This window comes from Corythoichthys intestinalis, chromosome 12 (assembly GCF_030265065.1).
Source record: "Corythoichthys intestinalis isolate RoL2023-P3 chromosome 12, ASM3026506v1, whole genome shotgun sequence".
Taxonomy (NCBI): Eukaryota; Metazoa; Chordata; class Actinopteri; order Syngnathiformes; family Syngnathidae; genus Corythoichthys; species Corythoichthys intestinalis.
The window spans coordinates 3,239,122-3,252,700 of record NC_080406.1 but is presented as its reverse complement, the minus strand read 5'-3'; the positions used below and the strand labels follow the sequence as shown (position 1 = coordinate 3,252,700).

The 13,579-nt window shown below is 38.1% G+C and overlaps 1 protein-coding gene across 2 annotated transcripts in view; it reads right to left on the bottom strand.

The window, feature by feature from the left end:
* The window catches only part of fgf14 (fibroblast growth factor 14), a 256,567-nt gene extending 243,338 nt beyond the window's left edge, over nt 1-13,229 (bottom strand). For both annotated transcript variants that reach the window (XM_057852370.1, XM_057852369.1), the window contains exons 1-2: nt 13,066-13,229; nt 12,847-12,935 (exon numbers count right to left, since the gene is read on the bottom strand). The gene's annotated coding sequence lies outside the window, so the exon portion shown is untranslated. The remainder of the gene's footprint in view (nt 1-12,846; nt 12,936-13,065) is intronic.
* Nucleotides 13,230-13,579: the final 350 nt, after the last annotated feature.

Here is a 13,579-nt window from a genome sequence, read left to right as displayed (position 1 = left end):
GGTCCCCAAACTTTTTCCTGTGAGGGCCACATAACTTTTCCCTTCTCTGATGGGGCCGGGGTCAGTTTGCAACAGAAAAGGTGTGACGATTGCAGGAGTGCCTAAATGTAAAAATGTATTGTTTTTCAGAAAGCCATAATCAAATCACCCTTTCTGGAGTCTTCACGGAACAAAAGTAAATAAAATAATAATAATAACAATATAATACAATATAATATAATAAAATATCAAAATTATCGTGTTGATGGGTGGTAATTTTTTTTTTAATTAATCATGTTAAAATATTTGACGCATTTAACGCACATGCCCCGCTCAAACAGATTAAAATGACAGCAGTGTCATGTGCACTTGTTACTTGTGTTTTTGGGTGTTTTGTCGCCCTCTGCTGGCGCTTGGGTGCGACTGATTTTATGAGTTTCAGCACCATTGTGTAATTGTTGACATCAACAATGGCGAGCTACTAGTTTATTTTTTTGATTGAAAGTTTTACAAATTTTATTCAAATGAAAACATTAAGAGGGGTTTTAATATACAATTTCTATAACTTGTACTAACATTTATCTTTTAAGAACTACAAGTCTTTCCAACCATGGATCGCTTTAACGGTTAATAGTGTTATTTCCATCTTGTTGATTTATTGTTATAATAAACAAATACAGTACTTATGTACTGCATGTTGAATATATATATATCCGTCTGTCTTATCTTTCCATTCCAACAATAATTTACAGAAAAATATGGCATATTTTATAGATGGTTTGAATTGCGATTAATTACGATTAATTCATTTTTAAGCTGTGATTAACTCGATTAAAATTTTTAATCGTTTGACAGCCCTAATAATAAATAATAATAACACTATTAATAATATAATTAGGGCTGTCAAAATTATCGCGTTACCGGGCAGTAATTAATTTTTTAAAATTAATCACGTTAAAATATTTGACGCAATTAATGCACATTCCCCGCTCAGACAGATTTAAATGACAGTACAGTGAAATGCCCACTTGTCAATTGTATTTTATGGAGTTTCGCCGCCCTGTGCTGGCGCTTGGGCGCGACTGATTTTATAGGCTTCAGCACCCATTAACATTGTGTAAGTAATTATTGACATCAACAATGGCGAGCTACTAGTTTATTTTTTGATTGAAAATTTTACAAATTTTATTAAAACCAAAAAATTAAGAGGGGTTTTAATATAAAATTTCTATAACTTGTACGAACATCTATCTTTTAAGAACTACAAATCTTTCTATCCATGGATCGCTTTAACAGAATGATAATAATGTTAATGCCATCTTGTTGATTTATTGTTATAATAAACAAATACAGTACTTTTGTACCGTATCTTGAATGTATATATCCATCTTGTGTCTTATCTTTCCAACAATAATTAACAAAACAATATGGCATATTTTATAGATGGTTTGAATTGCGATTAATTGCGATTAATTACAATTAATTAATTTTTAAGCTGTAATTAACTCGATTAAAATTTTTAATCGTTTGACAGCCCTAAATATAATAAATAATAGTAACACTATAAATTAAATCGATACTTACCAAATAACCCTCTCTGGGTTCTTCACAGAAAAAAAAGCCAGGAAATAAATAACACTATTGAGGAGAAAAAAATATATACTGTATATTTATCTATTTATTTATTTATTTTTTGTTCAAGGGGCCGGACCAAATGTGGGGGCGGGCCGTATCCGGCCCGCGGGCAGTAGTTTGGGGACCCCTGGTTTATATGGTTGCTTTCAAAAATGGCCATTAGACAAATGTAGAGCTCGACATGACCACGAGAGGGCAGTGTTGTGATATACAGAACTGTACAGTGTCCCCATTCATTCATAAGCAATATCAAGAGCATTCAGTGAACAAACATGATGAGAATGATTTAATATAAAATGGATTTAAATGACAATTTCTGCAATATGGTGTTTATGGGAATAGCCATGTTAGAAATAGATAAAAGTATGTAAAGTGAGTTTGTTTCTTAGTAGAAATTACAAAATCACCCTTTCATGAGTCTTTTTTTTTTTTTTTTTTTTTTTTCTAATAAAGGATTCAACTTCTAGACTGACTTAGCCATAAGGAATTGTTTTAATTCGGTTTTAGAGTGTGTTGTAAATATTTCCATTTTGGCTTTACTTTTGCATGCCAGAAAGAAGCACAGCCACTAAGATGCCTCATTATCTTTCATTGTGTGTGTCAAAATAGTAACCATTCATTTCTGCTTGTCACAGCTGCTGCCATAGCAACCACGAGTAGCAGAAAGCAAAACAATTTGTCGCTGCACAACGTTGCCTGCGCAGGTGTAACTTCATACCTGCAGAAAACCTTCGAGAGGTGAGTGGAAAGTTTAATGCATACTTCTTTTCATTACTTTTATTGGCGATTACTGTCATTAATCCTTACGGTATTCGGAAAATGTGTGTCGTTTGTGCCGCAGACTACAATATGTCATCTCACCTGGCCTATCAACCTCTGCTGCCCTGTGGGAACAAGTACCTTCAGCAGAAATGGGACCAAATTTCATACGATTTTCACCGAAAAAAGGTTGGGGAAGAACTGGGTTTGGCACAACAGATCATGTTCAAATTACAAAAGCAATCATACATGCAGTAATCATTCATTCTCCCGTCAAGCTGTTTATGTGTATCTATAAAGGTTAAGTCCATGCAACCAACAGTGGACACAAAAGCACCAAAGAAATATGATCACCTCTCTCTGAAGACACCAAAGGTAACTCACAGTATACGACACTTGGTACTTTTAAATTATTACATATGTTGTTCAGCAATCCAAAATAGGGATTCAATTTTATTTGAATATAGAAATAGAATATAACATAAAACACATTAAACAATGGGAAGCTGAATTGCAGACTTACAGTTATGACTGTATGTAGTAGAGATGTCCCAATCCGATATTTGGATCGGCTCGGACACCGATATGGGCAAAAAAATGCGCATCGGTATCAGATCGGCCGACACGGAAAAATTCCGATCCAGACTTCAGATCCAGTTTTTTTTTTTAAAGTCCGGTCCGGGTTTTCCAGCGCACCGAGTTACATAATCCATTCCAGTTTTTGCTTCGGTTTCTCCGATTATTGAAATATGTCAAGTAAAGCGGAACTAATAGACAGCGCGGGCTTCGGGACGCAATGAGAAACGGATCGCGCGTCCCGAGAGTATGATGAGAGCATGCTTGTCATAGACCCAGGTAATGCCAATGCTCGACTCACGGCTTTAGCTCAACTCATGCCGCTGGATAAAAAACACAAGAATGCCTGACTGCTGCTGACAGCCGCTACAAACTACGTCAACATCGTTTTGCTGTAGATAATACAGTAGATATCATATGTATATAGAACTAGATGCAAAATGACAGACTCGACGGCGGTAGCAACATTGAACTATGGACAACTAGATGCGTTAGTAAACAGCCGCCATCTTAAAGCAGGAGACTTCCCTAGGCTGTTGTGAACCTTCCAAAAGAACCTAATTAACTTTTTATCTAAAATACTCCTAAATCGGCAAAATCTTGACTTGAATATATCTTCAAAACAGTTTTAAAACTTGAACAAGTCGAAAGTCGACAGAAGGGAAATTAACGGGAGCAATTTTAACAACTTTAACGGTTGATTCGCAAAATGAATTGAATGTAGTTTAAAGCTGCTGATACAGAAAGGGAACTTGAGTATTTTATTTAAATAGTCGTTTATTTAAACCTGAGAGGATTTTTATACAATTATTGTAACTAATGCACGAAACATTAAAAGCATCTAATAGCTTGGGGGTTTTGTGGGATTTTCCACTGAGGTTGTTTGTGTGTTTTGCTTTTTTAAGACAGTTTACAATATTATTTGCACATTTTACTGACTGACTAACTATGCCATTTTGTTTGTTATTTATAATGTTTTGTGTTTGTCACTGAATAAACAGGTCAGTTTCTTTTTACCAACCGTTGTGTGTTATTCAAACTCACCTAATTCAGCTGGCTAGTTGTTATCAAGAGTACTAAAACCCTATTCAACATGAGTCTGACAACTAAGTAAGGAGGCTAAATAACTTTAAACTTTAACACATGCTCAGATAGGCCGGTATCGGATCGGAAGTGCAAGACAATATCGGTATCGGAGCGTAAGTGCAAAAACCTGGATCGGGACATGCCTAGTATGTAGGCCGTGTACAGTACAAAATGAGATTATATGACACCAGAACTCATTCCAGACCGGGTGTCTGCTAACCTAACTAATTAATACTTAAATAAAAAATAATGGGCATTTTCGTAGGGAACGACTTGAAATTTTTTTATGCCACAGCACATGGAGACTCGATTATTCCTAAGGGAGGTGCCCATTTTTGTTTTAGGTCGCTAGCGGCTTTGGTTTTGAAAATATTTGAATTTTACAATTTTAAAAAATAGGTCCCCTATGGAATGGCCCTGTGCCTAGTTTTCCGTCAACTGATAGTGAGCTTGATGATAAGCTTGAATTAGCAGCAGGTACGACGTCGGGAATGCTCCCACAACCGGCTCTGTTACAAAACACGATTTGACCAACCGAATTTAACAGCCATTGCCGACCAAAAATGACTTCATGTCCAGGTTATAAAATCGCGTCAGCCGCCGTCCCCGAACAGAGCGTGCCGAGACGCCAGCCTGAGATAAATCATGCCACTTTCACACATACAACCCGGTTTATTCCCGGGACATTTCCCCATGCGTGAAAGCCATGACATGGCTAAATCCTGCATCATCTTACGCGGGAATTTACCAGGATGTAAGTCTGAAAGGGGCTTTAGTCTACTTAACAATGTGAACACAGAATGCTCATTAATCGTACATTGTAATGCTTGTACTTCATTAAGAGCAAAGATATGGGGACCATGAAGATTCAGAGAGAAAACCTCTTACTCCTGGAAAAATTATCCCACATCACGTTGACCTCCGGACGAGTTGACAACAGGAATTGTTACGAAAGAAAAAGGTACGTCTGGATGTAAAATGATCATAAGAAGGTTCATCATGATTCCTTCTGCATTTCAGTCTCAACATTGAGAAACGCCAGCGGGAGTTGATGCAAATCAACATGGAGAACCAGGAGATGTTGATACGCCTGAGCCAGTGTAAGCCTCATTATGACGTGAAGAAATCGCAAGGCGATTGGCTCAAAGCTCTGAAGGTGGTGGATGCAATCGCACGTTACCCGCGAGGAAGAAGTCAGCAAATGGTTGTTGTTTCTTTCTTTTTCTTACACAAGTACAGTGTGCAGATATGAATGGAGTATTTCTGACAAATACAGTGGGGCAAATAAGTATTTAGTAAACCACTAATTGTGCAAGTTCTCCCACTTGAAAATATTAGAGAGGCCTGTAATTGTCAACATGGGTCATCCTCAACCATGACAGACAGAATGTGGGGAAAAACTCCAGAAAATCACATTGTTTGGTTTTTAAAGAATTTATTTGCAAATCATGGTGGAAAATAAGTATTTGCTCAATACCAAAAGTTCATCTCAATTCTTTGTTATGTACCCTTTGTTGGCAATAACGGAGGCCAAACGTTTTCTGTAACTCTTCACAAGCTTTTCACACACTGTTGCTGGTATTTTGACCCATTCCTCCAAGCAGATCTCTTCTAGTGCAGTGATGTTTTGGGGCTGTCGTCGGGCAACACAGACTTTCAAGGGTTGAGATCTGGAGACTGGCTAAGCTACTCCAGGATGTTGAAATGCTTCTTACGACACCACTCCTTTTTTGCCCTGGCTGTGTGTTTGGGATCATTGTCATGCTGAAAGACCCAGTCACGTCTCATCTTCAATGTCCTTGCTGATGGAGGAGATTAGCAAGTGAAGGAATCTGAGTTTTTAGCCAGATTGCTGGAATCACGCCAGCCAAACCGCCGGAACCGCGCAAATGAAATTCCAACGACTGACGGAATGCCGACAACCCGGCCATAAGGCCAAACTCCCCGCGTTCACCTAAGTCTTAACCCCTTGTACTGACTCCATTTTAAAAGCTGGAAAACGGCTTCGAAACACAAGTTGACAATTTATTCCAAGTCGGGAGCAATAATACAGCACAGAGAGACCCAGGCGAGGAAGCAAACTGGATCCAGGGTCACCATATCACAAGTCAACAGATTCCCGAGAACAATGACAATGATTAGTTAACCCTTGAGAGTCGAAGGACGCGCCGGCGCGTCCTCAGCGCACGTCGTCTTTGAAGCACCCTCGCGTTTTAATTACGTCACCCACATGCCGTTGGTTGGTCTCGTTTTAAAGTGCGGAAGTTGCGGTTTACTCTCGTTGTTATTTGAAGTCAATCGACCAACTAAAACGTGAGATATTGTCATTTAAGTTTTATAGTTTTATTGTCCTCTCAAAAAAACATTAAAACGCTGCATGGATCATTTGTTTATGTCTATATTTCCATCATTTCTTGTCCTTTTTCAAAACGGAAGCTCCATGAAAAAAACACAAATCAAACGAACCCTTTCGAAGTCACAGTGGAAGCACAAAATGTGTTTTTTTTTTTTTTTTTTTATAAATATAACTGCCGCGCGAGGTTCCACCGAACTAGAGGGAGGAGTGAATCTGAAGCAGCGAGGGGGCGAGCGACGACTTTGTGTGACTTTGAGGATGAACGGAAAACTAAATTTAGCGCAAGCAATTGTGCTTTTTGATCAACTTGAGGAAGACGGTGGTCCAAATTCGTCATCATCGTCTTCTTCGGAAGAGTCCTCGAGTGAAGATAGTGACAGATTTGAACACGTGGGTGACGCCATCGACGAGCAGAGGTAAGCCAACTCACTTTTTTTTTTTTTTTTTTATGCTGTAAAAGTTTCTTTTGATATTGCAAGACAAAGTTAATTTTGATGCAATATAAGTGCGTGTTTGTGTATGTAATAATAAGATGTGCATATCAGATCAAAGTATAATTTGTGGTCTTCTTTCTATATGAAGATTAGGGATGTAGCACATATTCAGCTACGGTATTCTTTCTATTGTCATACATATAGATTTCCATTATTATTTATTGCTGTATATATTTTTATTTTATACTTTATTATTTTCATAAATACTGACTTTTGTTTCATGTACATTTATAGTGACAATGAAAGTAAAGTGAAATGAAAATGGAAGGGTGGAAAGAGGACCGACACCCCATGGAAGTGTGGGCTGTGATGTAGCCCTGTGTCTAATTCCAGGACGAAACTGCTTTTCGGAGTGGCATGCCTGAAAAAAATGTAACTTGTTTATTGTAAATATTTTTGAAAATACTTTTTTCCCCAATGTTATATATATATATATTTTTCCCACAATCAGTCTTCTCAATTTGTGTATATAAATGTGTGTTCAAGAAGCTTGATTGTGTGTACATAGTTTTCATCAGGCGATGGGCCGCAATACCTAAACTCATAAAGAGATGGCCTCTAAACACTTTTTGTGTTAGATGGTATATTTTTTCACTGTTCTTCACTGTTTGGTCTGCTGTATATAACCTGTTTTGACTAGAGCATGTATAAATGCAAAAAACGCCTATGGCTATACCTGTTGTTTATGTTGAATTGTCAAATAAAAGACTATTTATTCTAAATTTTTTTGGTTGAATGTTCATCCTAACATGTTGAATAAATATTACAAAGTTTCAAAACGGTTCGTTACGCATGTTTGGTTGTCAATTGGACATCAATATTAAAAATTTTGACAAAACGATTTTGGAATTTTTGGTCTTTTTGGGCCCAAAATTATGACTTATAATTGGTCAGTGAAGGAAACAACAGTTTGGACATGAAGTTCAAGGTGTCACAAAAAAAGGGACCAAACCAGGCCATCGTAAACAATTCTGTCTTTGAAATATAAAGGCAACTTCAAAGGCATGCAAAATCAGACAAAATAGGCCCAGACCTTAAAGGGTTAAACATTCAGTCCTTCAAAGGCTCTGGTGAGGCGGGCTGTGGTCCGGCAGTAAAAATAAAATATTAGAGAGGCCTGTAATTGTCAACATGGGTAAACCTCAACCATGAGAGACAGAATGTGGAAAAAAAACAGAAAATCACAGTGTTTGATTTTTAAAGAATTTATTTTCAAATCATGGTAGAAAATACTAAAAGTTCATCTCAATACTTTGTTATGTACCCTTTGTTGGCAGAAACGGAGGCCAAACGTTTTTTTGTAACTCTTCACAAACTTTTCACACACTGTTGCTGGTATTTTGGCCCATTCCTCCATGCAGATCTCCTCTAGAGCAGTGATGTTTTGGGGCCGTCGTTGGGCAACACGGACTTTCAATTCCCTCCACAGATTTTCTACGAGGTTGAGATCTTGAGACTGGCTAGGCCACTCCAGGACCTTGAAATTCTTCTTACTAAGCCACTCCTTTGTTGCTCTGGCTGTGTGTTTGGGATCATTGTCATGCTGAAAGACCCAGTCACGTCTCATCTTCAATGCCCTTGCTGATGGAAGGAGATTTTCACTCAAAATCTCTCGATACATGGCCCCATTCATTCTTTCCTTTACACAGATCAGTCGTCCTGGTCCCTTTGCAGAAAAATAGCCCCAAAGCATGATGTTTCCACCCCCATGCTTCACAGTGGGTATGGTGTTCTTCGGATGCAATTCAGTATTCTTTCTCCTCCAAACACGAGAACCTGTGTTTCTACCAAAAAGTTCTATTTTGGTTTCATCTGACCATAACACATTCTCCCAGTCCTCTTCTGGATCATCCAAATGGCTCTCTAGCGAACCGCAGACGAGCCTGGACGTTTGCTGGCTTCAGCAGGGGGACACGTCTGGCAGTGCAGGATTTGAGTCCCTGGCGGCGCATTGTGTTACTGTTAGTAGCCTTTGTTACTGTCGTCCCAGCTCTCTGTAGGTCATTTACTAGGTCCCCCCCATGTGGTTCTGGGATTTTTGCTCACCGTTCTTGTTATCATTTTGATGCCATGGGGTGAGATCTTGCATGGAGTCCCAGATCGAGGGAAATTATCAGTCTTGTATGTCTTCCATTTTCTAATAATTGCTCCCAAAGTTGATTACTTTATACCAAGCGTTCTACCTATTGCAGATTCAGTCTTCACAGCCTGGTGCAGGTCTACAATTTTGTCTCCGGTGTCCTTCGACAGTTCTTTGGTCTTGGCCATAGTGGAGTTTGGAGTGTGACTGACTGAGGTTGTGGACAGGTGTCTTTTATACCGATGAGTTAAAACAGGTGCCATTAATACAGGTAACGAGTGGAGCCTCGTTAGAAGAAGTTCGATTTCTTTGACAGCCAGAAATCTTGCTTATTTGTAGGTGACCAAATACTTATTTTCCACTCTAATTTCGAAAAAAATTCTTTAAAAATCAAACAATGTGATTTTCTGTTTTTTTTCCCACATTCTGTCTTTCATGGTTGAGGTTTACCCATGTTGACAATTACAGGACTCTCTAATATTTTCAAGTGAGAGAACTTGCACAATTGGTGGTTGACTAAATACTTATTTGCCCCACTGTATATTCTTAGGAAGTTAAGCTTTGATTTCTTGATTTGGTGTTTATATCTGTCAATGGCAGTGAATTAATTAAGCAACAAAATAACCTATAGTAACAATAATCCGATAAGGATATTGCGAAAATTTTTACAAGTGCCGTTCCCCAAGCAGACAAAAAACAAAAAATTAATGGAAGTAAAAAAAATGCTGTTACTGAACCTATAATTGTAAAATTCTTCTATTCAGCTCTCTCTACTTACTAACATGAATTTCATTGTCTGTGGCAATAACAGGGAGAAGAAAAGCCCGGCAAAAAATTGGTGACAAAGAAAAAAACAACAAGGAATACAATATCCACAGCCCACAACATGGTCAACAATACAGCCTCGAGCACAGAAAATTTGGACAAAATTACAAGAAGCACGGTGAAAGATGACACAGGAGAGGAAGCAAGTGATGAAAAAACAGATGAATCCACTTCATCATAACCAGAGGCTGGAGGAAGTCATTGTTTCACAAGTCTAAAGTCAAGTCCCATGTCGATTTGCAAGTCTGACACTTTGAGTTTCAAGTCCTTTAAAGTCATTTTAACAACCTTGGATATATTATATTAACACATATGCTTTTAAAATCTGTATCAAGTCAGTTGATAAAAAGTAGGATTGAAGTTTAACTTTAAAACAAAACTAGTGTTGATATTGCAATTGAACTGCACTCTTTGCCATTTAATTTGTATTCGGCAAGAATATTCTTCCATTTATGACAGTATTTCTTCGCATAATAAATTTGATGGACGTACAACAGAGTAAAAAAAAAATTGTTGTTGTTGTTGCAGGTTTCCTATGCTGCTTTGCATTTGCACAACACAAAATTGTCTTTCGGTCATTTGTACACGATGTGGCTTTTTTGAATGTCATCTATTTGTCATCAATTACAATAATACTGTACAGTGGTATGAAAAAATATCTGAACCTTATGGAATTCTTCATATTTCTGCGTAAAACCATCAAATATTATCTGATCTTGTCAAAAACACACAGATGAAAAAACAGTGTCTGCTTTAACTAAAACTACCCAAACATTTATAGGTTTTCATATTTTAATGAGGATAGTATGCAGACAATGACAGAAGGGGGAAAAATAAGTGAACCATCACTTTTAATATTTTCTGCCCCCCCCTTCCTTTTGGCAGCAATAACTTCAACCAGGCGCTTCCTGTAGCTGCAGATCAGTCTGGCACATCGATCAGGACTAATCTTAACCCATTTTTCTTCACAAAACTGCTGTAATTCAGTCAAATTCCTGGGATGTCTGACATGAATCGCTGTCTTTTTATCATGCCACAGCATCTCAATGGGGTTTAGGACTGGACTTTGACTTGGCCACTCCAGAACGTATATTTTGTTCTTCTGAAACCACTCTGAAGTTGATTTACTTCTGTGTTTTGGATCATTGTCTTGTTGCAGCATCCAACCTCGTTTTAGCTTCAACTGTCTGAAAGACGGCCTCAGGTTTGCTTGCAAAACATACTGATAAACTTTTGTACTGATTCTTCCATTAATGATTGCAAGTTGTCCAGGCCCTGAGGCAGGAAAACAGCCCTAAATCATGATGCTCCCTCCACTATGCTTCACAGTGGGGATGAGGTGTTGACTTTGGTGAGCTGTTCCATTGTTCCTCCACGCATAATGTTATGTGTTCCTCCCAAAAAATTCAACTTTGGTTTCATCAGTCCACAAAATATTTTGCCAAAACTTCTGTGGAGTTTCCACGTGCCTTTTTGTGAGCATTAAACGAGCAACAATGTTTTTTTTAGACAGCAGTGGCTTCCTCCGTGGAGTCCTCCCCTGAACACCATTCTTGGCCATAGTTTTACATATAGTTGATGTGTGCACATAGATATTGGACTGTGCCAGTGATTTCTGTAAGTCTTTAGCATACACGCTAGGGTTCTTTTTGACCTCTCTGAGTATTCTGCGCTGAACTTTTGGTGTCATCTTTGGTGGCCGGCCACTCCTTGGGAGAGAAGCAACAGTGCCAAACTCTCTCCATTTGTAACAACTTTTCTGACTGTCGATTGATGAACATCCAGACTTTTAGAGATGGTTTTGTATCTTAACCTAGCTTTATACAAATCAACAATCCTTGATCGCAGGTCTTCAGACAGCTCTTTTGACAGAGCCCTGATGGTAAATGGTAAATGGTGTTATACTTATATAGCGCTTTTCTACCTCTCAAGGTACTCAAAGCGCTTTACACTACATTGCCATCTACCTACTGGTGACACAGCACCAGGACCAATGCGGGGTTCAGTATCTTGCTCAAGGATACTTAGGCGAGTTCATCAGGGTGGAGAATCGAACCCACAACCTTTGGGTTGGGGGACAACTACTCCACCACTGAGCCACGCCATCAGCATTGTCCGATGCACATCAGACAATGCTCCTCATCAAGACAATTCTTACCAGGTGTGTGTTTAATAGTGGGCAGGGCAGCTTTAAACCACTCATCAGTGATTGGGCACACACCCGACTGAAATTGTTTGGTAAAAATTGGTTTCAAGTGCTCTTTAGGTCTACTGAGGCAGAGGTTTCACTTACTTATTTTTCCCCCCTTCTGTCATTGTTTGCATGCTATCCTCATTAAAACATGAAAACCTATTCATGTTTAGGTGGTTTTACTAAAAGCAGCCAGTTTTTTCATCTGTGTGAGTTTGACAAAGATCAGATCACATTTGACGAGTTTATGCAGAAATGTGAGAAATTCCAAAAGGTTCAGAATACTTTTTCATACCACTGTATAGCAATCTTAAAATCACATTAACCTGGCTTTTATTGTGTACTTTGTTAAGACATTTTTGACTGTTTCTGGATTTTATAAAGCAAAAATTTTGACTATCACTGCTTTGTATTAAAACTATCAGACTGGGCTGTATAGACTCCATCTGGATTGCTTACATGCAGTACGGTCATACAGTTACGTGAACATTGTGTTACCTTCCCTAGTGCTAAAAAAATATTTACAATTATTCTTTACATATTGTTAAAAAAAATCTCATCTCTACAAATCTAAATTTCTAAATTTAGCCCCCCAAAAATAAGTTATTTTGGTTAAAGTTAAAACAGATTTGAAAGCTCTTAATATAATAATAATAAAGGCAAGCCAGCAAGTGAAGCTCATTCAGAAATATTTTGCAAATAACATTTATCTCTTTTTTTGGTTCTTTTGTTTTTTGTCTGTCTCAATATGGTAAGGTAATACATGCATATATTTTCATGTAATCATGTAAACTGGTTGCTTTGTAGTTTCTGTATTTTTTATTGTTCCATAAAATAAATGACTAAATAAAAAAAAATACCTTACCTGATGCTGAGGCAGTACGCAGCGCTGTTTCGAGCTGATTTTGTCAATTTACTTCAGGTGAGCATCAAAGTAGGAGTCAGGGCTGGAACCTACAGTACAGTGGACGTAAGTGATTACGGTGTTTGCAATGTTACCAGAGAGTTTCCAGTCTCATTAAATACGCAGCTAGCAAAGATAATTAGCCAATAAACAGGCATTTGCTGAGCGTTTGTTATTTACCGTTCGACTTCAGAATTTCGAAGTTGTAGCTTCTCTGTCCGTGAGCTTCGACCCGCGTGTTTTTCACACTACAATTTGTTTTTTGTTGACCACTTTGTAGTTTTCCTGCCCAAACTACACTACTGTCTGTGACAATTTTGCACTTTGGCGCTTTTCTGTTGCACTGACTGTTCTGCAATTTGATTGGATGCTGTCAGATTAGAACAAGGTGCACGCTGTTCCAATCTAACGTTATTAACAATTAAATCAAATAAAATGAATAAATAAAGGACCAAAACTAAAAGTTTTTCACGGTTTTTAGATTTTTCGCGATTGGTGAGTGAGTGTTTTTTTTTTTTTTAATTCATTTATTTTTATTTTATTTTGTGTGTGTGTGCGTGTGCGTGTGCGTGTGCGTGTGCGTGTGCGTGCGCGTGCGTGTGCGTGTGCGTGTGCGTGTGCGTGTGTGTGTGTGTGAGGTGGTGGTTTTTGGCAATTTTTTGTGTGGGTTTCTTTCTTTCGTTCGTTTTTTTTT